A 26,636-nucleotide genomic window follows, 5' to 3' on the forward strand; every position below is an offset into this window, starting at 1 on the left:
CAATCTTGGTACATATGAGTGATTTTGCACTTTGGGCACTATTGGTCTACTTTATTTTCCTAAGGTTGTTGTTGTCATTATTGACAATATGAGGATATGTATTCCAATTGTCTGCAAGTTTAGCAAGTGATTATCTCTTGAGATTTGATCATTCCTCACCCCTTCCTTATTCGAACATCATAATAAGCACGAGCCTATAATCCATTAGAATAGAATGGCCCTCTTCATCATAATAGACAAAGGGGTTAGTGTACTCCTTGTCATCAATTGGCTGACATAATGGATGGGTGCATCACTTGGGGAAATGAGTAATGATTGGGCTTATGGTCTTGGAATCCTAGAAGTTGATTTCATTGAGGATAGCCAAAGTTTGGATTAGGCTAGAGAGCAGCATCCCCAATTAGTGCATGTACATGCTAGCTTTAAGCACTCCAAAGGGAGGTGGTCTTTGCCACAATGGATGCACTACATATCTTATCGATAAGGTCTAGATAGCTTCAAGGTTTCTACCATTTTTAGGAGCTCTTACTATTGTTTCTTCACGTTAGCCATGAGGTTTTGTGTGACATTTACTACTATTGTTTCTTCACATTAGCCACGAGGTCTTGTGTGTCATTTACTTCAGCCTTGTTGTAGATTGGTTGAGTGTCTTGATGGCTACCAATGGCTTTCTTACCTCTACTTCTCTTGGTGTAGGTCATCACAATAAGGATTGCTTCATTGAGCACATCATTGATGCTAGAGAAATTTAGGCTTGATTTTTTTGCCATGGTTTCATAAAAATTTTCATTGTTGATTCCCTTGATGAAAGCTTTGGTCACAACCCTAGGGATAGGTCTTTCAACATTGTTATGAATTTGAAGATGCTTCTTACTTTGGGAAATATGTATTTCAACATTGTTAAAAATTTGAAGAGACTTCTTAATTTGGAGATATAGTCTCACATGCTCTTCTCATCTTGCTAGTCAATGTTCATTAGGTGGATGATGAGGTTGCCATTGTCGGCAACCCCTATAAAGCACTTGATAAATAGATCTTTGAGCAATATGAATGAGGAATTCTCAATGGCATCTAGCCTAGTGAACCATGTTCTACCCTTCCCTTCAAGGTATCATCCAAAATTTTGCACCTTCTTAGAATCACTTCTAAGATTATTCACTTCACATACTTACTCAAAATGTTCGATAAAGCTAGAAGGGTTGTCCCCAGCCCTGTCCCTAGCTCGATAATTATCAAGCTATTTTCCATAAACAAAATTCTAGTTTGGTCCTTATGTACTTGCAAGAGTGTTCCCCATTCTTGTTAATAGAGATTGAGCAATGTGCATTCCTACTTGTAGCATATTAGTGTGGTCAAATAGGTGTCACTACATTAGATTTAATAATGAATATTGTGAGGATCCTAGAGCTTTGGCATTCAATAACATTCTTTGAATGCTATCCATTTCTTCTTGAAATGTTGCAAGCTACCATTTAGTGTCATCATTGATGTCCAACAACCATTTAGAGTACTTGTGCATTAGTCCTCTAGCTCTATGAGCTTGCTTCCATGGTGTGCTAAGACATATTAGAGTCTCATAACTAGTAGCCTGTTGGACGTTATTGATTGTGGCATGAAAGTTATTGGAGGCTTCCCCAAATCTTTGGTTCTTTCCATTGTGGAGGGTGGTATCTTTGGCCTCTAGGTGGACTAATTGGATGACTTGGTTGATAAGGTGGTGAATAGGGTGTTTTCAATATTCACATACGTGTTTATGATTGGGGTCTCTACTTATAGTAGGAGTTGGAAGATCATGTCCACTCCGTAAGTGCATGAGCCTATGTTGTGGATTTAAGTTCTGTGTTTTCTTTCTATCTTGGTTGATAAGGTCGCAAATAGGGATGTTTCAAATATCTACAAATCTGCTAGGGCTAGGGACTCTACTTCTAGTGGGAGTCAAAAGGTCATGTCCACTCTACAAGCACATGCAACTAGGCTTGTTGTCCATTAGGTTCATTGTGTATTCCTCTTATTTCAATCCTTATCCTTTTTTCTTAAGATTATTTGGTTATTCAACAACAAGCAAGGTTTTCTTAATCTCAATTTAGCTAATGCTCGTGCACTACGCACAAATAGGCTTGCTCTTCTCCTCAATAGACGTGTGTGATAATGCCTTAATTTATAACCTGTGAGTGAATATGTTGTTGGGTTCAAGTTGAGTGGTGGGTCCTTCTAGTTTTCTTGATTGTTTGTTTAATTTTAGCTTATTTTCACCCAAGTTGTTCTTCTTCTCTTGTTGTTGTGTGTACCCCTTCTATTTAATGTATATGTGTGTGTGTCTATGTGTGTGGGTATGTGTTGAAGGTGGTATGCAATGTGATAGAGTGGAGTTTCACTAGTGTATGTGTGCATTATGTTGTATGCTAGGAAGGTGTAATAGTTCATGTGTGCACTAGTGGATGTGCAAGTGAGGTGTAGTATTACGAAAAAAATGAACTCACAAATGGGCCCTTAAAAATAATATAGTTTAAGATGTGGGCCTTTTGGATTGTCCAATAGAAAGGCTAGATGTTGACATCCATGGAGGGTGAATCTCCTCTCTCCAAATCTTGGGTTTTCTATTAAAAAAAGGGGTAGTGGGGGATTTAAAAAAAGGGAGAATAAATAGTACACAAAATTTGAGTTTCTCTCACCTCGTATTTCCCCCCTTTTTTTGGAGAATTTTCAATTTTGGTTTTTTTCCCTCTTACGAAATTAGTTTGACCCAAGAGCAACATACCACTTTCCCTCTTTTCTCTATACTCGTGAATTTTCGTCTCCATTGAAGCTCCTTGTTGCTGAAAGTAATTAGGGTTTTGAGCGTTCTTCTTACCTCTGCACTTTCTTCTCCATGCAACTCCAGATTTTGGGCAAAACACAGGTGCCCATCTCTCTTTGTGTTTTCTCTTGTTTGCTATTTTTTCAATAGGGTTTGATGTCGTTTTTTACTGTTATTATTGTTTTATTGCAGAGGTTGTTTGGGGTAGGAGACAGAGGTGCTCATCTCTCTCTCTCTCTCTCTCTCTCTCTCTCTCTCTCTCTCTCTCTCTTTTCTTTCCCCCCTCTCTATGTGTGTTGTTTCTCTTTTATGTTGTGTTTTCAATAGAATTTGATGTTGGTTCTAATTGTTGTTTTCTTGCAGAGTTTATTTGGAGTAAGAGGCAAAGGTGTTAATCTCTCTCTCTGTTTGGTTTTTGTTTTGCTGATATCTTTTCAATACAACATAATGTTAATTCCAACCCTTGTTGTTTTATTGCAGAGATCATTTTCGGTGACATTGCATAAGTGCTCATCTCTCTCTCCCTCTCTCTTTCTCTCTCTGTGTTTCCTCTTTTCTACTGTTTTTTTAGTATACCTTCATGTAAATACTAACTCTTGCTATTGTCTTTTGTAGATATCAATTTGGGCAAGATTGGATGGGTGCTCATTTCTTTCTCTCTCCCACGTACTCACACACTCTCTCTTTCTTTCTCTCTGCATTGTCCCTTTTCTACTATCTTTACAACAGGGCTTGATGCTAGTTCTAACTTAAGGATCAATTGTTGTTGCAGCACTTAACACAAGGTAGAGCAAAGATTATGTAGCTCGATTTACATGTAAATCTGCCATATTTTGTGGTGCCAAAATTTATTCATTTAACTAGTGACTTTTATGTTTGATGAGATTGATGTTTTCTTATGTCCATCATTTGCAATGGGTTTTGATTAGCAACTATTCAATCTTATCTTGAACAGATCAGCTTATATGTAAATTGGCCTTGTTTTGTATTGCTTCTATTCATGCAGTTATCAAGATATTTTTTGCTAAAAGGGATTCATGCAAGTATTTTTGTTAAAAGGGATTCATGCATGTGTTTTTTTGTACATGCAGATATTGTACAAGGTTTAGGTGAAGCACATAATTCTCGATCGACTATTTTGATGTGGTAAGTGATTCCTTTGTGCTGGATGATATGGATCTGCTAGAAGCTGATGGTTCAAAAATCCTCTGCTTTATTGGACCTATGTGTCCATTTGGATCTCCATGCCAATTGGCAATGATCCATGAAACTCTTGTATCATATCATCCATATAACACACACAATGTGTTGAGTTTTAGAATATCTCAGGTGTCAATCCAATGTGCTTATTAAGATTTGTATGCCATGTGGTTGCTATCCTTGTAATAACTACTCTATAATACCCATATTCATACAATGTATTGAGTCAAATTAGACTCCTCTTCATTATAATAAAATTTATTTTGGCAAAATTCTCTGAGTATTCTTGTGCTATTCTTTTCATTATATTTCATGTAAATGGTATGATTAAAGTGATGCCTTGAAATTGAATCTATACTTTGTGTCAATGTATATATCCACATGCGTTTCGATATCGATGTTTATGTCTATTTACAAAAGTGTAAACATCTCTTAATGCCATATTGATTTGTATGGCATATTGGTATTACTAGACAGACTTAAAATGCTTATTATTTAGGGGTTAATACATACTTCTTTACATCTAATGCGTAGGTTATAATGCCTGAGAGAAGAACAAGCATTCTCTCGATAGAAGTACGTAACAGAAAAGATGAACAAGGGAATTGGATAATTGATACGTCGTCTTGGGTACATATGAATCCAAGTATGAAGGGAGCTTTCAGGGTGAAAGCATTTGCAATTGTAGATGTATCAAAGCATTGGAAGGGTAAAATTTTAGCTCTCAAACAAAGGAATGTTGATTCTCACCTTGTAATAGAGGCGTTTATACGACATGTATTCATGCAAAAACAAATACATATTGTGCCCACTGTGCTCTTTCAACGAAACATTGTAAACAATAAGTATTTGCAACTCATTGAGAATGAGAAATTTCATGATACCTATGTAACAACTTATCTCATATTTACCAAAGTATACCCTTCGGATTGCTGTGAGTGGAAAAATGTTGAGAGTTTCACTGGTTTTTTTAAGTGTTACCACCTCAAAATTGGTAGATTGCTCTTTGAGGGGCATACAGCTAAGTAGCTCACAGAGGACCTTTTTTTTTCTATGACTCCAAGTACATATTGCCCAAGGAGAGTCAAGAATATGGAACCCTTGAGTCTATGCACATATCGAATGTCAATAGCATAGAATGGCCATTGTGTAGTAGCGACATTTTGCACATGTGTAGCACAAAAATTTCAATAGACATATTGAATTCTATGAAGCCAAGCACTGGCTCAAAGAATGTACATCTAAGTTGGTTCATACCGATTGCAATTTTTGCACACATGTTCAAGGAATGTAAGGGTTTGAGACATACCATAAGCACGTATGTCATAAAAAGTGCATCAGAGGATTATGTAACAAAGATTCTAGGCAAAACTTGGATATAAAAAATAACTCACAGTCCTGACACAGTGGGGTGTTGAGTCACAACAAGGGACATGGCTTTCAGGTAAAATTTTTCTCTCTTAGTTGACTATTATCTTACTTTGGGATGAATCGGCTAACTTTCCTTTCCAATTATAGGTACTTTGTCACAAGATAGACTTTATGCCTAGTGTTCAAGTATCATAGATGGAGGATGCTCAAGGGTAAATGGTTGTGCCTTAATTAAGACATGCGTAAAAGTGCAGCTGTGGATGTTACTGTCATTTGTGAGGGCCGCGAGCCCTAAGTGTTGCAAATGGAGGATGATTGGCCCTTGAGTATAATGCGTCAGGAAATTACAATGTTAATGTAGAATCCACCTATTAGCTTCTATTTTAAACTAGATGGCATGAAATTTCGAAGCCGAGCTGAGGATACTGATACTAGCGGAAAGTGTGTGGCTCCACATATTTTAGAAATTGTAGAGTCTCCCTAAAAATCCCAACACCACAAGTTGTAATATCCAACACCTATAAATTTTTGGATTGTTTTTAGCCAATAGAATATTGTCGCTTACAAACTTGAAATATTTAAAAATTATGGATTTATACAAAATCATACACTTGTCATACACTTTCCACATCAACACATTTACATATGCATGTAAACTTTACAAAGACGTAAGTAAAGCCATAACTAAATATCGTATGCGAACATCCCTTAATGGTTTAAAACTTAAGATTTTTAAAGTAGAACTAGTTTAGTTCTTGTTTTCTTGTTTCATTTCACACTTTCTCTCTTCATCTCTTTATATCCACCACATCCCTCCTACCTGCTATGATGGATGCTCCACAGATTTGATGAATCCACGAGACTGTCTTTGCTAACCAGGGTGATGAGATATTACAGGTTTTCTCTAAGAACTTCAACCTTGAAAGCATGCTCTCATCGTTGGATCCCCCCTTTAGGTTTTGGAAGACTTTGTGGGTACCATTGCTACCTGCACATACTCCATCGAGGGATCTGACATGACTTGGGTGCCTTTAGAAGAGCTCATGGTATTTCAGGCGGCAGGGAAGAATCACCAAAAAGTGGTGAATAGGTGTCTGGCCCATGTGGATCCTTTGCACAGAGTATGCACTGTTCGCATGGGCAGTGCATCAGGTACATCAGCTTTGGATCTCATGGAGTGTGATTGTGCATTGGCAATTTACCTCCTTGAATTGGATACACCCCTAGAGGAGGAGAGCGATGAAGATACAACTCCACAGGTTGTTGCTATCACATACATGGGAGAAGAACTGATTAAAGAGCTCATAAATGTTGAAGAGGAACATCGGGTGGTGGTAGAGCAAGGGTTGGCTCTCATGGTGCCATCTTCTTCAAAATAGCCACAAGTCAACAAACCCAGCCTTGCCTCCTTGACACCCATTGAAGTAGATGGTGTACAATACTTGCTTCTATCAGATGTGCTACAATACTTGAAAATGAAGGAAGAAGAGTTATTTTCCATCCTAGGTAGGGATTCGATGATGGAAGACCTGATCGATTATGATTACATGGATGTGCATCCGATGATGGCAGAGATTGGAAGATATGATGGCACAAGCTTAGATACAATGAGTGCCATCATAGCAGCACAGGAGCATATTACCTCGGTCGAAGAAGATTACCTTGTGTCGGATGCTAAATTTGAAGCACTATAGCATGATTTGTTCGAACCAAGGCCCTAGCTTCCTACCAAGGAGTTTGTAGATCCCTTTATCGCCAAAGAGGTCCTTGCTGACACACGAGGAAATGAAGATACAAGATGATCTAGAGAAGGTGAGATTTCTAACTACCATATATTTTTAAGTGATGAAACTTGACGGTACGGTGTGTTGGGTTCCCCGAAGTCCACTAGTGAAATCTTGGCAAAAAATGATGCCTGCAATTGGGTTGTCCGAAGTCTGGTGTCTGGGGCCACTTTTTGTCCAATCTTGGCAAAAAATGATGCCTGCAACTGCCCTATCCGAAGACTGGCATTTGCTATTACCTGTCTATAATAAAGAAATGAGATATATATATAGAGTCTTCGGACAAGACAGCTGCACGCATCATTTTTTGCCAAGATTTCACCGGTGGACTTCGAGGGACCCAACGCACCCTGCCTATTAAGAGTGGAAAAAGATTGGATTTTTGACTGATTTTTGTTGTTTTTGAGGTCTGAATGATTGATTTTTGATGGATTTAGAGTGATGTATGGTTGTTAATGGAAATGTTTGAGAGTATTTTGGATGATATTGATTATGTTTTGGAAGTTCATGATGATTCTCAGTGGAGATATGAAGTTCTATGATGTTCTGTTGAGGTTCTGATTGGTTCTGTATACCTTCTGTATAGCTTCTATTTTGTTATGATTGTCTTCTGTATGAAGCATGGATTGATGATTGATGAAGATTGAGATCTTTTAAAAGCTTATTGAATAGTTTTTTATAGTTTGGAATGATTTGAGTATGAGTTATGCGGTTCTGATGACCTTCTGTAGAGCCTCTGTCTCTGTTCTCTCTCTGTACTGTAATTGTACTGTAGCTGCTCTGGTGCTGTACTGTAACTGCTCTGTAGACCTTCTATAAGTGTTCTGTCGAATGTATGTGTGACTTTGGGAAAGTTTTGTAACATTTGAAAATGATGAATCTAAGTTCAAAAGAGCTAAAATAAGTGGAAGAAGCAGCTACTGAAGACTGAAGAGAAGACTAAGTGACAGTGATAGTAGTGAGCTGTGAAAAGACACTGTAGTGGCTTTGGTGACTCTTCATATCAGACATACCTCTTGGGAGGTGCATCCACGACCTAAGAAGGATTATTGAGAGTTATTATGAGAGTATTGTAGTGAGGAGATGATGTACTATTGATGGAGAGAGAGAGAGAGAGAGCCAGAGATAGTCAATTCTATCAAAACAATGTAACTGTATATGAGAGATTGAGAGAGAGAACTATGAAGACATTGAAGATGAATATTATGTGATTGATTTCCATTCAAAGATGGTGTATTCTTTTTTGTTCTTTGTTATATTGATGGATTCTATGAAGATGTTGAAGATTATGGTTGATTCTATCAAATCCGTGGGAGAAATCTACTATGATGATGTGTGAAGATTTGCTGTTTTCTTTGTCTTGTTGATCAAAAGAATGAAATAATAGCTTGTTGGTGTTACAAGATAGATTTTCTTGCAAGATAATTCCCTTTTCCTTGGTGTTCCTCTTGGGGCTCCATGTTTGTGGTACGCAGCCGGGGAATCTTGCCATCAATAAGCACCAGAAGAGGCTGAAAATGAAGGAAATGGCATTGTCAAGAAGAGGAAAATTCAATGGTTGTTGGCAAAGTTCCTTCCTCCACTGAAGAGTTGGAGATTCTCATAATGAAAGCCACTTTTCACAAGAAGTTCATCCCACAATGGCGGAAACATATCACCATCATGATGCATGCTCTATGTGGTGGACTGTTTTCTCTTCATGTTGAAGCAGCAGAAACTTGCATCTTGGTGGCAAACTGTTTGGGAACAAACTGAAGAGCAAAAAAAGAGAGAATGACCATCCATGGAAGATTTGGCATTCATTGAGAAGTTTCCATACATCATCAAGTGGGAGATTGTGAAGAAGCTTCAGGAGTCTTGGTCTGTAGAGGTTCACAAAAACAAGAAGGAAAAGAGTTGGAATTTGTTTGTGGATGCTCAACAGCAAGATACGTGGGATGCTTGGTGCACTGACAATCTTCTGTTTGTCCAATTAGCAACCCACTGGAAGTTGGTAGACAGAGTGTTTTTCACAACATACACTATTGAAACCCTCAGAAGCTGGCATTATTATAATAACACAACAACGATCCTAAAAAGAATGAGTTTTGATATTTTCAGAATGGAATATCTCCCCCTCTGTAGTGGTTTGAAAGCCGAATTTAGAGATGTTGAAAAGAAGGAAGTACAAGAGATGTTGGCCAGAGAATCCATCAGAGACTGAAGCCCTCTCTGATACTATCCTATTGAGTACAGACCCATTGGTTGAAGCCAACCCCCTGATGAATGACGCAATAAAGAGGCAAGCATTAGAACGGGTCCAGAGGTACGTGAGAAGAGAGAAGGCAAAAATCAAAGTTGAGAACAAGCTTGCAGCAGAAGCCTCCCTTGACGCCCTAAAAGCACTCTTTACAGAAGTCCCCATGGTGACTCAAGGTCCCCTTCCTAGTCAGATTCATCCTGGAAATATTGATGACAGGCCATCAAATGTAGTCCCATTGTCAATTTTTAAGGGAGAGTACAATGAAGACCCTGATCTTCATGTAGAGAATTCATGGTAGCATGTGTGGCTAACAATGCCAGAACCCCTGAGCATTGGTTAGCAATATTCCCCGCCACTTTCAAGGGTGTGGCGTTTCGGTGGTATGAGAAACAAGCAGTAGGAACTTTTGGCACATGGGACGACCTGAAGTTGGCATTCCTCACTAAATTCAAGCATGAAGGTTTTGAAAAGCGGATGCGAGAGGAGTTCATGAACCTAAGTCAGTCCTCTGGAGAAAGAGTAGAAGCTTATGTTTTGCGAATGGAATCCATCCTGAAGAGATGGACTAACCATCATTTGGACGAAGGAATCCAAAAAGGAGTGTTCCTTAGAGGCCTACGACCAGAAGTTCGCAAGTTCATAGAATTGAGAAGACTAGTCAATCTGCAACCTGCAGTGGAAGGTGCAAGATTGTATGACGAAGTTGAAGCAAGGCTGTCAATGACTCTAGGAAGAGGAGTCTTACCTCCTCCCATGCCTGGAATGGTATACCCACCAAATGCAGTCCCAGGGATAGTTCACTACCCCTATCCTCAGATGCAAACAGTGCCGCAGTATAATGCACCTAACCCATTGTGGTCACCGCAGACGACAGTGCATCAAATGATGGTTCAACCACAGCAACCGTGGCCTCAAACAGTTCCTTCAATGGCGACTCAACAATAGTGGAATCCTACCAACTGGAATCAACAACCCCAAGTCTCAGCAGGAGCTCTGAATCAAAGCCAGAACAGAGGATCTTTTGGATTGACCCAACCAGTGTATGCAGTAAGTACAGACGCTTCCCAAAATCCCACTACAGGTACTTCAGGAGGTGAAAATCTGAAGGGCTACTTATCCAACTCAGTTGCAAGGATCAAGAAAGTGCTTCTGGATGTGATTACAGAGCAGCTACAGACGCTGAAGGTGAATGCCGCCAATATATCCACTCTTGCGGGAGCTGGAAGAGATGTGATGTGCTCTAATACATGGTGCGGAAAGTGTCATCAAGCGGGACATTTGGCCACTAAATGTGCCTGAAAACCAGCCATTCCTGGAGTCTTCTGTTCCTACTGTCTGCGGAAGAACCATACAGAGGATATTTGCTCTCTGAAAGAGATGCATGAACGAAGACAGAAGGATAAAAATGCAAGATTCAACTTGCTGGAATCCAATATGACAACACAGGATATTTGACCAAAGTCTATAGTGTTTGGTCCTAATTTTGGTCCAAGGAGGTTTCCCTCTCAAAGTTACAGAGGCCGACAGTCTGGCGGTGGTTAGAGATCAGAGGTGGAATGTTATAGGTGTGGGGAAAAGGGACATATCTCCTTGAATTGTCCAAACCCTAGAGGATTTGTGGATTACAAGCCTTTATGCAGCCGATACAAAGGTGAAGGCCACACTACAAAGGACTGTCCAAGTCCAGCCCCTGTAAAGGCCAATGCCACTGATAGCCAATAGAAGGTACAAGAACCTGCCTCCAATTTAGTAGAGTTGAAAGTTGTCGCTGTTACGCTCACCAAGAAGAAGGAACCAGTTGTTCAGAATGAAAATAAATTTCCTGCTAAGACTGTGAAGTTCAACCTACCTATAGAGGGACAGAGTAGTACAGAACAGAACAGTGCAGTACAGAGCACTGTAGCACCACAAAGAGCTACAGAGACAGTCCCAGAGCTAGGACCAGAGACCCAGGAGATAGATGATAGAGAAGCACTTCCAGAAACAGAGGAAGTGTCGATGCTGCAATTGTTAGAAGAAAAAGGAAAGATGAAAATGGGTGTAGCCCCATTCCCCAGCCGGTTGGAGAAGCCTGTGGATCCTATCAAAGATTATTACTTGGTCAAAGACCTAGACAAGCATCTTGATAAGAAGACGTGGATTAAGGATGGCTCCTTCAACAGTGACCAAGACCAATAAGGCCCCAGAGCCTGTAAAGGAAGTAGATGTGGCTAATGCCTTTCTAGATCCTAGAACCCCAGAGATTAGTGTATGGATAGAAGGATGCTTCATTTCAGATGCATTGATTGATGGAGGCTCATTAGTAAACATAATGACGGATGTCATAATGAAGGACTTAGGGTTGCAATGAATTCAACCTACACAGTGGCTTATCACATTGGTAGACCAAAGCAGAGTCAAACCGTTAGGTATCCTCCCATACGTAAAAACAACCCTTGAAGGAAGAGACTATTGGCTGACATACCTAGTGGTCAAACCAAATTCTTATGGGACCTCATACCTTTTGTTCTTGGGAAGACCTTGGCTTTTTGAAGTAAGAGCCAGGACAGATTGGTTCAAAGGAACCCTAACCTTAGGCAGAGGACCCAACAAAGTGGTGTTAAAGCTGTATGGATCACAAAAAGGCAATGGATCCACATCCATTGAAGTCAAAACTGACTCCTCCAACGAGGTAACATATGGTAGATCAGGAGATGAAGAGGCTGTTAAGTAGATCTTTTCTAAGAAAATAGAGGCACAGTCCCTAACAGTGGACACTGTAAGCCAATTGCCAAGGGGAGCAAAATCCTTGACCATGGGTGAATACCTCCTGCCTCAACTAGAATCAACTTCTGAAATCACCTCTGATAGTGAAATAGAAGCATGGATGTACTGTTCTCCCTGTTATATGACAGTCGCAGAGATAGAGCAGAGATAGTATAGAGCCAGAGCAGATACAGAGCGGCTACAGAACAGAGAAAGAGCGGATACATAGACAGTTACAAAGGCAGTAACAGATACAGAGCTAGAGCCAAAAGCAGAGTCAAAAGCTCTGACAGGGGTAAAAGTAGATGCAGAGACAGAAGATTTGTTCTTCTCCTACATAGCCTCTATAGAAACATAGATAGAGCCTCCAAAGGAAGAGGATGAAAATGATGAGAAAGAAAATGAAGCAGGTTATGAAAGTGCAGATAAAGAATTTCATCTGATAGCAGATGATCTTGTTGATGTTCCTACAGAGACCTCAGAGGCCGAAGATCTCACGGTGTTGGATGGAATGACCATGGTTCCATTTGGGTTGGCCAATGGACCACAAAGTATGCAGAATTTGTATAAGCAATGGATTAAAAGCATAAAAATTAAGTTCACCAGTGGCTCCTGTCGCCCTGACTGTTCAGTCCAAAGAAAAGATGATGATGATGCCCCTTGCCAACAGAAGCTAGAGCCGTCAGAGCCCCGGCCTCTAGCAGGTCCATGCTATGTGACATTCCTGGACGTATCCTCTGAAGATGAATCCCTAAGTCTAGAAGAAATTACCACTCACACAGAAGTAAACAAAGCTTTGATACCCTTCCAGCAACCTAAGCAGACAAATGAATCATATATTCAGAAGGAGGACACTGGTTCTAGCGGGACATCAGACGAGGATACTACTCTCTTGAAAGAGTCAGATCTCTATCCGGAAGCAATCCGTGGGATATTTATCTGCAAAGTGGAAGGTGAAACACAAGTAACGTTCTTGGATACTGACAGTATTGAACCTCACCTGAAAGTGGGCCTCAATCTTCCAGAAGAAGAACTAGTGGTCCTACGAGACCTACTCAAAGAGAACTTAGATGTGTTTGCTTGGTCTTGCAAAGACCTAAAGGGGATTGATCCCATAGTATGCCAACATCACATTGATCTAGATCCTGATGCCAAACCTGTAAGGCAAAGACAAAGATGTATGAATCCTAATTATTCCGCTCTGGTGAAGGCTGAATTATTGAAACTTCTTGAAGCAGAGTTCATTTATCCCATGGCTAACAGTGAATGGATTTCGCCCATTGTGGTAGTACCCAAGAAGAATGGGAAACTTCAAATATGTGTGGACTTCTGAAAGCTCAATTCAAAGACAAATAAGGATCATTTCCCCATCCCTTTTACAGACCAACTGTTAGACACAGTGGCAGGCCATGAGCTGTATTCCCTCTTGGATGGATTCAGTGGATATAACCAAGTCCAAATCACAGAAGAGGACCAATCTAAAACAACCTTCACCACGGAATGGGGGACCTATGCCTACAAAGTGATGCCATTTGGGCTTTGTAATGCTCCTGCCACCTTCCAGCGAGTAATGATGGCTGCCTTCCAGAATCATCTGCATGATTTCATGGAGGTGTATCTTGATGACTTTTGTGTCTATAGTCTGATCCAAGAGCACTGGGGACACCTAGAGCAATGTTTTGACAGATGCCGCGAGTATGGGATCTCTCTCAACCCCGACAAATGTGTCTTTGGCATCTCCTCAGGAGTTCTGTTGGGCCATATTGTCTCTGCACAAGGGATTGCAATAGACCCGACGAAGATTGAGAAGATTGCGGCCTTAACAGCACCAACAAACCTCAAGCAATTGAGAGGATTTCTTAGCCATGTGGGCTACTATAGAAGATTTATTACACATTTTGCAACCAAGGAAGCCCCTCTACACAAGCTCCTAAGGAAAGAGGTGGATTTCCTTTGGACTGATGACTATGAAGAAGCCTTTAATACCCTAAAATAGTGCCTTATCCAAGCACCTATTTTACAACCTCCTGATTGGACGAAGGAGTTCCATGTGCACACATAGATGCATCAGTTGGAGGGCTAGGTGCTGTCCTATGTCAAAAGGGCCCCTCTAAATTAGATCAACCAATATATTATGCAAGTCGAAAAGTCACTGATAGGGAACGGAACTATACAGTGACAGAGCTTGAGTGCTTGGCAATGGTGTTTGCACTGGAGAAATTTCGACACTATTTATTGTTGACACATTTCAAGTTCTATGTGGATCATGAAGCCTTGTCCTTCTTGATGAACAAAACAGATGTTAAAGGACAACTGATGAGATGGTTGCTCCTATTCCAGGAGTTTGAGTTCGAAGTGGTAACTAAGCCTAGCCATTCCCATGTCCCAGCTGATCATCTATCACGGACCCCTCAAATAAAAGAAGAGGAACAGAATGATCCAGACCATGCTTCCTTGTTTCTAGTTGAAATAGTTACTCCCTGGTATGCAGACATAGCCAACCTCCTGGCAACTCAACAATATCCTCCTGGCATCTCAAGCCGTGAGAAGAAGAAGCTTTTGTTAGAATCAGCCCCCTACACCTTGCTACGCGGTGCACTGTACAAGAAAGACAAAGATGGAATATTGTGAAGATGTGTTGTAGGGGATGAAATGGAAATAGTATTGAAAGCATGCCATGACGAACCATGTGGTGGACACTTTGCAGGAGAAGCGACAGCCAGGAAGGCTCTGCTAGTAGGATACTGGTGGCCGACCCTCCACAAGGATGCATACGATTACTGCAAGAGATGTGATGCTTGTCAATGGATGGGGAAACCCACCAAAACAAGTGCCATGCCACTACAACCCATTCTCCGCTAAAGCCGTTCGAGAAGTGGGGGATTGATTTTGTGGGTCCCATTGATCCACCTACTAGACGGAAGCAGAACAGATACATCTTAATATGTACGGATTATGTCACAAAGTGGTGTGAAGCTAAAGCCCTGAAGCGGGATGATGGTAATAGCGTAGTCCTATTCATGTACGAGAATATTATCACCCCTTTTGGCAGTCCACTTGAGCTGATAAGTGACAAAGGTACTCATTTCCTTAACAAATTATTGAAGATCTAACGGAACTATATAAGATCCGCCATCGCAAGTCCACTCCCTATTACCCTAGAGCCAACGGCCAAGTTGAAGTCACCAATCGCATCCTTTGCTCAATTCTGACAAGAACGATTGCCTCACATCGTCGTGACTGGGATGATCGACTTATAGAGGCCCTTTGGGTGTACAGAACCTCCCATAAGGCAGCACAGACCCCTTTCGAGCTAGTGTTTGGTACAGAAGCTGTCTTCCCTATTGAGCTGGAATTGCCCTCTTTGCGAGTGGCAGTTAAAGAACGCTTGGGAGATAACGAGTCACTACAATGCCATCTCCTGCACTTGGAATGCTTGGATGAGATACGGCGGATGGCCTTACAGTGCATGGAAACTACTCAAGCGCGACACAAGGCCTATCATGATAGTTTCATTAAGCACAAGGAGTTCAAAGAAGGTGATCTTGTTCTAGCCTATGATTCGAGATTTGGCAAGTTTCCTGGCAAGCTTCAATAACTGTGGATGGACCCATACAAGGTACTGGCTGTCAATCCTAAAACGGCTCTGTTCAGGTGTAGACCATTGATGCCTCTGATGATCCTTTCCTCATCAATGGCTATCGCCTGAAGAAGTACGTCCCTCCCTGGGGAACTTGACAATCACAATCGACCTACCCCTTTCCTTCTGGGCGTCGCACTGTCCTTCTTGTCGTGCTTCTGATAGCCATTATGATTCTCCTCATGAGGCAGTCTCGTTCTACTACCCCTTCGTAGAAACATCTCAACCCGAGCTTGTTCTCTTCTCGTCTGATCCAACAACGGTGGCGAGGTTGGTCCTAGCATATGGTATTTCTACCATTCTCTTTTTCACCGAAAGAAAAAAAAAAAGAAAAGAAAAAAAAAACACAAATAAAAACAAGGAAAAGAAAAAGAAAAAGAAAAGAAAAGAAAAAACAAACAAAACTATTATGGGAGAAAAGGAAGAAATTCCCTGTCATAACAGGCCTTGTTCCAAGAAAAGGTGAAAACGCCCTTGGGCGAGAAGCTGACTGTGGAAAAGGTGGTAACACCCCACAGTTCAGGATAGCTGACTCATCACCAGCAGAACCTCTTCAGAAAGTAAATTGAAGCCACCTCCCTTGGTGCATTGTCTCTACAATATCAGTCCGTCTGTCCTTCTAATAGATGACCTTTCTTACAAGTCCTTGAATTATGAGACTTGTTGGCTGCCTCCCTAGGTACGCCTCGTCTTCAAGATCCTCATGACAACAACAGCCGACATGATCTTCATCACGAACCCCTTGAGTGATGCGAGCTTTCATCCTAACAGGATGGGGACGTGAGTATGGGTTGCCCTCTGTATCTATCAAAGCGTGAGATAGAGGGTGGGGTGAGTGACCAGTCTTTCCCTTTAAATCAAATGAGAGGTGAGATGTGTGAACGGAGTGTTGCATGCAGGGATGGGCCTCTCAATGCACAAAGCATGACCTATTCCTGTGCACTGCACTATAAGGCTCCCTAGCCTTTCTTCTTGCACTGTATGTCGACACAGGATGGGATGCACAATTGCACCATCAATTGCGCACAAGGCATACAACCTCTGCACAAGTGACGGTAAAGAAAATCATCAATGGGTTTCAGGAATGGGTTGCCCTCTGTATCTTTCAACAGAGCGTGAGATAGAGGGTGGGCTAAATAATGTGACTGATGTTCTTCAATCAATTCTTAAGAGGTGAGGATTGAGGGACGTTACGACCCTTGGAGTCAGGTACGTTCTTGTTTCCCTATGCACCCATGGGAAGGGTTTCTGCCACCAACACAAGACACATCACTATGTTCTATACACTGCGCTACAAGTCTCCCTGGCCTTTCTCCTTGCACCTATGTCAGAGGGGGTTGGATGCACTGATGCACCATCAATTATGCACCCTCGCATACTCTCTTCGCACCATCCCCTTGTTGATTCCTAAACCGGGTGTGAGCTATGGGTGTCATCATTATTTTCTCGAGTGATGTTAGTCTGGGGCGAGTGCCTGCTCTTTTAATCCATTTGAGTGATCGTGAGTTGAGTGCAATATCCCTCGCCATTACCGAATTTCTTGTGATTCCTTCAACCAGCTACCTCCCTGGGTACTGCCACATGGTCCCTGCCACAAAGGACATTGGACGAGTGCTGTGAAGATACCTTGTTACCTCCTGCAATCGACGACGACACCAGACGCAAACTCGATAGTCAACATTCCTCCTCGGCAATATGGGCCAAGTTTTTCTAACCCTACACCTTCTGCTTCTCAGTGATGGTCATGTCTTAAGTGTGGGGACGTCAGGTTGGTCTGATGTGAGGTACCAAGTCCTTGATGTTTGGTTTACCCTTCTTGCTAAGGTTTTAAGTGTGGGGACGTGTCCCTGCGCGTCTATGTTGCATACCCCCATGCATATACCCTGTTTTGATCATGCATCTATGCCGTGATTTTATTTTACCCTGATGGGGTCCCTTCCCCACCCTTTTGTTCTATTTCACCTTGTCCTCGGGGTTGTTTCTTGACCGTTTGCCCTTATTCTTGTTTTGTGTTTCTTTCATACGAACAGACCTTACATTCACTGAAATCCCAGTTCAGCCTTACAGCCCTGTTCATCCCTTCGAACTGCCTATTTTTTCTTTTTACCGACCCCTGTTCCAACACACAATTCTCAAGTTAGTAATTTTTGAAACAATTCTCGTAAATGGAACGGTTTTCCATGTGAACGCATCTTTATTGCTTCGGAACCAGGATCTGATATGTCAAGCCTGTCCTACCCATTCCCCTTGACATTTTTCCTCCTTACTCCCTGTCATTCCGATGCACGGTTCATCCGTTATTAAATTTTTTGGGTTTTCGAGTTCTTTTCGTGCCTATTTTTCACATTTTTCCATGTGAACGTGCCCTATTTTCACCCGAATTCTAGTTTGATTTGACAATCGTGTCCTGCCAGCCTTTCCCCCACTTTTTCCTTCTTCCTCCCCCTCTTCTGACTGCTAGATTTTTAGTTATTAATTTTTCCAAGTATTTTCAGATGCATTTTTTGTGTTTTTTCCACGTCAACCCATCCTAATTTTCGCCAAACTGCATTTTGATGTGCCAACCCTGTGAATCCCTTTCTTTGAGACATTTTTTCTTTTTATTATTCTCTATTCCAACGCACGATTCATCCCGTATTAATTTCCAAGTCCCCTTTCGGGCCCATTTTTGGGGTTTTTTCCATATGAACGCGTCCTATCTTTCTCGAAACTTTGTTTTATCATAATAGGGTTGTTGGACACATTGTTCTACACACTTTTTCTTCTTTTTGCACTTCATTTCGATGTGTTGATTTTTCGATATTAATACCCATATGTGTTTTCGGGGTTGATTTTTGCATTTTTCCATGTGAACACCCTGATTTTGCCCCAGAACCTGTATTGCATGTTTCCAAAATTTTCTCCTCGTCTCCTGACACATTTTTCCTTTTTACGGATTTTTGATCTGACAAATGGTTTGGATTTTATTAATTTTTCTTCATTTTTCCTGTTAACCGCGTTTCTCGCCTCGCACGTGAACGAGCTTGTTTTTGGTTTTATGCGCCTTGGGATGTCCCCATGGCGTTCGTGGCTTGCGCGTCACCGTCCCTGCCCATTTGACCCCGTCATTGCAAAAAAAAAAATATCCGCCCGCACATGCGTGCTGGCCGGGGGTGTGTTTCTTGCCCTCCATTTTCCTTTTTTTTCATTTTATTTTTCTAGTTTTCCTTTAACAAAAAATAAATGAATATAATACTAATAATAATAATAATAATTATTAACAATAACAATAACAAATAGAAAAATAACCAATTTAATTAAAAAAACAAACACAAAAAAAACAACAAAAAAACCACAAAAAAAAAGAAAATGAGAAAAAAATGACAAATAAAAAGCACCAAGAAAGAAATAGAATATATATATATATATCTCTATATATATCTATATATATAAAACACCAGCAATAACAAAAAAAAGTTATTTTAATTTCTTTCTTTAAAACAAAAAAAAACAAATACTTATCTATTCTTGTCATGCCGCTTCCTCCTTCCTCGCTCCTCCTTCCTCCCTCCTTCTTCCCCTTCCCTTTCTCTCCTTCTTTCTCCTTCCTCTTTCCTTCCTCCTCCTCCTCCTCCTCTCTCTCCCTTGCCTGTCATCGGCCTCTAGTGCCTTCATTGGCCTCCACCGCCCTCCCTCCACCGCCTCCAGCGCCCTCCAGCACCTCCAATGCCCTCCCTCCAACGCCTTCATCGACCTCCACCTCCCTTTCCCTCCTCCTCCTCCTCCTCCTCCTCCTCCTCCTCCTCCCACCTCCACCTCCCCCACCACCTCCTAGTTAGTCTTAACCCGACTCCAGTTAGTTTTTATTTAACCACAATTAGTTAACCTCTTCATTAACTACAGTTAGTTTTTACTTAACTACAGTTAATTCACCCCTTAACCTAACCCTTGGTTAATTAACCCTCTACTAACTCACCCCTAGTTAGTTGACCCCTCCCCACTAACCTAACTAGAGTTAGTCCCCACTAACCTAACTAGAGTTAGTACCTCCTAACCTAACTATAGTTCGTATCACTGACGTCACTAGGGTTAGTTCCCACCACTAACCTCCCTAGGGTTAGTTGACCCCTAACCTTACCCCAGTTAGTTCACCCTACTAACTTAACCCCTAGTTAGTTTACACCCCACTAACTGAACCATGGTTAGTTGACTATCCCCTAACTAACCCTGGTTAGTTAGTCTAACCACATCTAGTTAGGACTTGACTAACTACCCTAACTAGACTAACTAAACTAGACTAACCTAACTTACCTAAACTCACTAGACTCGACTGACTCAGACTAACCTAATCAACCATGACTAACCTAACCAGACCAGACTTGACTTATCCTGACTTAATTGACCTACAAAGACTAACCTGACTTAATTGACCTGACTTGACCTCACTTAACCAACTACCTTGATTTACCTCATTTAATTGATTTAGTTGATTCCAAAAATTCATTTAAAATAAAAAAATTACAAAAAAATCTTTGAAAACTTACCAATATCTCTGCAATTGTTTGGAATATTTTTAAGGTGGAAATTAAAACAAATAAATTTCAAAAAATTAAAAATCTAAAAATTAATTCAAAAGTACATAACAAATGGATAAATTTCACTTGTCCTTTTTTCACTAATTTTTCAATTAACAAAATATTTCTATAAAATGTAAAAATATTATTTGAAGTAAAAAAACCCCAATTTTAATATTACACATCATAAAAATTCATTTAAAATCCTACAAATCAGCTGAAAATCATGGCTGACTTAACATACATTGTGGACACTTGCTAAATGGCTGAAAATTCACTCTTACACTTTATAACATATCCATGTGTTATATATCCTGATTTTATTATTTATTTCAAATAAAAATAATTCAAAAAAAAATACACACAATAAAATAACAAAACAAATTATTCAAGCCAAATAATATACACAAAATAAACACACGTAACATACAAAATCAACAAAATATAAAATAAAAATCAACAAAAACACTAAGATGTTTTATTTTTTGTTCAGTCTCACAGTGGTCTTTGATTTTGTTTGACTGGATTCATTGGTTTTGGGAGACTATTCCGTGCGCCTTCAATCCATTACATACACACCCCTACTAGGTTTTTTTTTTGTGAGTTTTATTTATTTTCATTATCCCCTTAACCACAATTAATTGCTTAAATAAACTATTTATTCACACATCTTTTCCACGCGCATTTGCTCTAAACACACAATTTAATAATTTAAAAATGAACCAGCTGTTCACTTTACACATGCTACCTACGCTTAAGAGGCACCTTAATTTGTAATAAAAATGAACCAACCATCACAAAAAAACACGCAATGGCAAAAAAGTGCTCCACATCACTATTAATTTTTAATTAAGGAATTTGCATTTAGAGACCCAGTCTGGGAATCGTAGTCCGGGTTGCGATAAAGCACCGTTTCACCCTAATAAATTGCAATTAAAATTTTAAGAAGGAACCACCATTTTCTTATTAATGTTTATAACCTAATAAAATGTCACCCATTGTTAATAATTTCTTAACATGAACCCTTCATTAAAATAATTCCCCCTCACTGTACTTTTTTTTCCCTTTTTAATAAACACGCTTCGTGGGATGGGCACGTAAACGTCTTTTAGTTGACACTGATGGTGGTCAAGGTTATGGTCCGGTCTTGATTTACATTTTTATGGTATTATGATTTGTCTATGTGTTATGATTACGGGCACGGTGTGTAGTTCTTTCTTTCTTGCCTGATACAGGGATTTGGGTGCCTGTTTGTTGCATCGCATGAAGTTTTCGGTCGCATATGTGTAGAGGTCATGTCGAATTTTTTCTAGGATGTGGGTTGTTTGGGGTAGTAAATGGGTTAGCTACGTCTATGTACATGTGTCCTTCTTATTTTGATTGCTTACTTTTTGATAGCCCTTTGGTTGTTTTGCAGGCATTCTTTGTGACTGTCTATGTTGTGGTGTGTGTGTTTTCCATCTAAATGGCGCCTCACGCTCCTCCTCCTATCCAGTATATCCCACTGGTTAGTAAGGATTACTCTTTCCTACTAACTTTTGAGCCTATAGCGAAAGCAAGACTTACGACTTTCGTGGCTGCTTCATTTTCCTTGATTCCCAATGATCCATCCTTGTGTGATGCATTCCTTGCCTCATACAGCAAGAAGTCGAGACTGATCCATGGTGCTTCCATGATATTGACACCTCGAGGGTTAGGAAAGGCTTTGTCTCTTCCCTACAAAGGAGAGCCCTTTGTTACAGTTAGACAACTATTCTCCAACGATGAGATTTTCAAGATGTTACAAAAGTAGACCCAGGAAATTATGGATGTCAAGAAAGTGATCAACACTTCAGGAGTCTCTTTTTCCATGATCACACTGATCTTGTGTGGAAGTTAGTCTGTCAATTTCTCCAAGACAGGTTTATGCCTGCCAAAACACCATCCCATTACTTGTTAAAAGAGCTCTTTACAGCTTCCAGGATGGTGTTAAAAGGAGTGACTATTGATTGAAGCACTTACCTACTTACAAAGATGGATAAACATTTCCTCAAAGTAACCAGAGGAAATGTCACAAACATCATATATGGATCATACCTGTATGCTTTCTTGACATACTTAGGCCTAAAGAAGGGTGTGCTTCCACCTCCTCCATCTGATCCAGTACCTCCTCTACCACCTTCAGAAGAGTCAGAACCTATTGATATAGAGGATCTTGATTCTCCTCCTCCATTGGTCATTCAACAAAAGCGCTTAAAGCGTGTGGCAGATAAAGCTCCTTCAGTTCTTCCTTCAATCACAATTCCTGCTACATCTAGCAGTGACCTCCCTGCTTATCTCACATGTAACAACCTGTTCAGAGCACATAGAGAGGGTTCCTTGGACATATCAGCCCCTTCACTGAATAGTCTAGTATCGAGAGATACCATTCCATTTCTGTGTAAAGACATCCAGAGTTTGATTGAACTTTCAGTGTGACAGCTTGTGTTTAACAAATGTATGCTTCCTTTTATGAAGAACTGATGCAGTCCAAAGACCAATTGCATAAGGCAATATCAGAGTTAGCCTCTGCTAAAGACACAGTAGCAGATCTGTTTAAGTAGATGGAGCAACAAACCCAAATGATTGAGACCCAAAGAGAATAGATATCTTCTTTGAAGATTCAGTTAACAGAGGCTCAATTAGAGGTCACTAAAATCTAAGAGGAGAAGAAGAAAATGTCTAAAGAAGCTCAAGAGTTTCAGACTCTTTTAGATGTAAAACTCTCAGCCTTACAGACTGCTCATGACATAGTGGAATCACAAGCTTCCCAAATCAAGCAGTTGCAAGACCAACTGACATAGTCACGGTTTGTTCCTCCAAGCCCTAATGTTCCACTGATCCCTTCTCTCTCTATGCAGGACTTGGCAGTTCTCCAAAGACAGGCTACCTTGTATCCATTATTTCAAGATAAAGTGGAAAGATTACAGTCCAGGATGGATCTGCTATGGTCTATATTTGAGCATTTTCAGGAATATGTTCCTCGGGACCATTCTTTCTTTGTCCACTATCAATTCCAAAAGTTGTCCTTTTACATGAAGCTTTCAACGATGGATCTTGCTCTTCCAGAGGATGGTTGGAGTGGGGCTTGGTCTCTTGAGTTACTAACAGAAGTGGTCTGTATGGTGTTTGAAGATGTTGTGACGACGGATACCATGTTGCTATCATACATGTATCTACGGGGAGATCTGTTGATTCCAGATGAAGTAGATATGGCATGGTATGTGGGAGATGTGGTTTTGCAAGCTGTTTTGTATGTCAACTATTTGGAGTTGCGAATAGATGATATGTTCCAGAGTTACTCCTCAAAAGTGGCTACTTGCCCTGATAATTCCTAGCACAATAATTGATTCTGTGGTCCTGAATCAATGTCAGAACACAGCTTATACCTATGTACAGAGTACTAACCAACTGAGGGTGGATCTCTTAGCTCACCTTTCCAAAACCCATCCATTTGATTCAACCTTTTTTTATGCCTATCAGAGAATATCTATCTTAGGTCCCTGTGTTCCTAGCCTATTGTACCAACAAATGGCTCACCGTTATGATACCTATTTTTCCCTTTATCAAACCAATTCAACAGCAATCTTACCCCTTCTCTTCCAACCTCAATCTTTTCCTCAAATTCCCATATTTACCTATTGTTCTTTTATCAAGGATAGAGTATTTTCTCCTTCTCCACCATGCCCTTCTTCATCTATCCATGTACATTCTACTTTTCCTATTTATCAATTAACACCCTTCCTAACTGATTCCCTAAAATTTTCAGCCACTCCTTCTTTAACTTATTCCTCCTTTTATGATTTTTCCTACCCATCTCTTCATCATCTTTTACTTATTCCACTTCCATCTCCTACCACTTCAATCTCTCAACCCCCTCAGTTGGTTAGTGAATATGAAGGGTTTGATCAGTAGATTCCCAGAAGAAGAGGATGGAGCTCGACTGATTCTCTTACAGGACCTCAGATAAACTGGCCAATAATTCCAGGGGATTGGACAACTGCTAGTCAAGCATACCAGAACTACATTCATTTTTCTCACCAATATTCACAATCTCTAGATCCTTCAGTGAGATTGACAGCTCATTTTGCTTGGTATCTAGCATACATGCATAGGCATTCCCATAATGATCAAAAGGCCATTCCAAAGCTTTGTATGAATGTCAATGTGAACATTGACTCCCACCAGTCGAATGTCCTGTATTCTCATGCCCTATGTCTACCTAGCAGATACCTTGTTTTGCTAGAAAGGATGTGCTGCCTGCAATTCTTTCAAAATCCTCCAAAGACATTTGTAGATGAATCCTTCTCCATGGATCGCTTTCGAAACCACCAAGCCTTCAAAAGGGATCATCTTCATTGATGCCTTTGCAATGTATTTTGGAAGATTCTTAATGATATATATCTCTTTTTGGAGGTGTCATTCAGATGGTTGTGTTAGTGTTTGTGTATGTGTTGTAATAATTGTATGTGATGAGTTCGTGCTGATTGAGAATAATTTGTTCGAGAGCTCTTTTCAAACTATTGATGGTGATGGTGGATGGAAAGCCTATGGTGGAAAGCTGAAGAAAACCTCTCATATCCTTTACAAATTTGTTATGGCTTTTAAATGATTAATCAGATGAGTTATTGAATAATGGAAGTTTTCATTTAGTAGTTTTTTCTATCAGATACATGTGATAAGTTGGGGTTGTGGTTTGGCGAGATTATTGAAGACCCTACGGAAGATAAAATTGAGCTCTTTAATGAACTTATATTCTTCTTTTCCTTAGGTCGCAAGGACGCTTCCTTTCTAAGTGTGGGGATATGTTGAGAGTGGAAAAATATTGGATTTTTGACTGATGTTTGTTGTTTTTGAGGTCTGAATGATTGATTTTTTATGGATTTAGAGTGATGTATGGTTGTTAATGGAAATGTTTGAGAGTAATTTGGATGATATTGATTATGTTTTGAAGGTTCATGATGATTCTCAATGGAGATATGAAGTTCTATGATGTTCTGTTGAGGTTCTGATTGGTTCTGTATACCTTCTGTATAGCTTCTGTTTTATTCTGGTTATCTTTTGTATGAAGCATGGATTGATGATTGATGAAGATTGAGATCTTTTAAAAGCTTATTGAATAGTTTTTGATAGTTTGGAATGATTTGAGTATGAGTTATGAGGTTCTAATCACCTTCTGTAGGGCCTCTGTCTCTACTCTGTCTCTGTACTGTAACTGTGCTGTAGCTGCTCTGGTGCTGTATTGTAACTATTCTGTAGACCTTCTATAAGTATTCTGTAGAATGTATGTGTGACTTTGGGAAAGTTTTGTAACATTTGAAAATGATGAATCTAAGTTCAAAAGAGCTAAAATAAGTGGAAGAAGCAGCTACTGAAGACTGAAGAGAAGACTAAGTGACAGTGATAGTAGTGAGCTGTGAAAAGACACTGTAGTGGCTCTGGTGACTCTTCATATCAGACATACCTCTTGGGAGGTGCATCCACGACCTAAGAAGGATTATTGAGAGTTATTATGAGAGTATTGTAGTGAGGAGATGATGTACTATTGATGGAGAGAGAGAGAGCCAGAGATAGTAAATTCTATCAAAACAGTGTAACTGTATATGAGAGATTGAGAGAGAGAACTATGAAGACATTGAGGATGAATATTATGTGATTGATTTCCATTCAAAGATGGTGTATTATTTTGTGTTCTTTGTTATATTGATGGATTCTATGAAGATGTTGAAGATTATGGTTGATTCTATCAAATCCGTGGGAGAAATCTACTATGATGATGTGTGAAGATTTGTTGTTTTCTTTGTGTTGTTGATCAAAAGAATGAAATAAAATCTTGTTAGTGTTACAAGATAGATTTTCTTGCAAGAGAATTCCCTTTTCCTTGGTATTCCTCTTGGGGCTCCACTACCATCAAGTTTCATCACTTTTTGATAACTCTAGGTTAGTCGTTAAATATATTGTTTGATTTGACTTTGTCATTCAAGACATACTATACATAGATGAGTTTGCATCAAGGCAAGGAGGAGCTCGACATGTGGATCAACGGAAGGATTCAGCTCTGAAGGAGTACATTGGCAACCTTGTTGTAGACTTGGTGGTCTTCCATAAGAAGTGCTCACCAGGAGGTCAAGAAATAATCATGAAAATTCGAGCTTTGACCAAGTTTGGACCTTTTCAAGTGATACCTGTGACATCTAGAGAAGATGGTGCTAATCAAGCGATCAAAGCTTCTTTACTTATTTGACCAAACGTGTGGTAGAGCAATGTGTGTGCTTGCTACATTAGG

Source organism: Lygodium microphyllum, chromosome 4 (genome assembly GCF_053477565.2).
Source record: "Lygodium microphyllum isolate KBCC chromosome 4, Lygodium_microphyllum_v1.1.10, whole genome shotgun sequence".
NCBI classification, from domain to species: domain Eukaryota; kingdom Viridiplantae; phylum Streptophyta; class Polypodiopsida; order Schizaeales; family Lygodiaceae; genus Lygodium; species Lygodium microphyllum.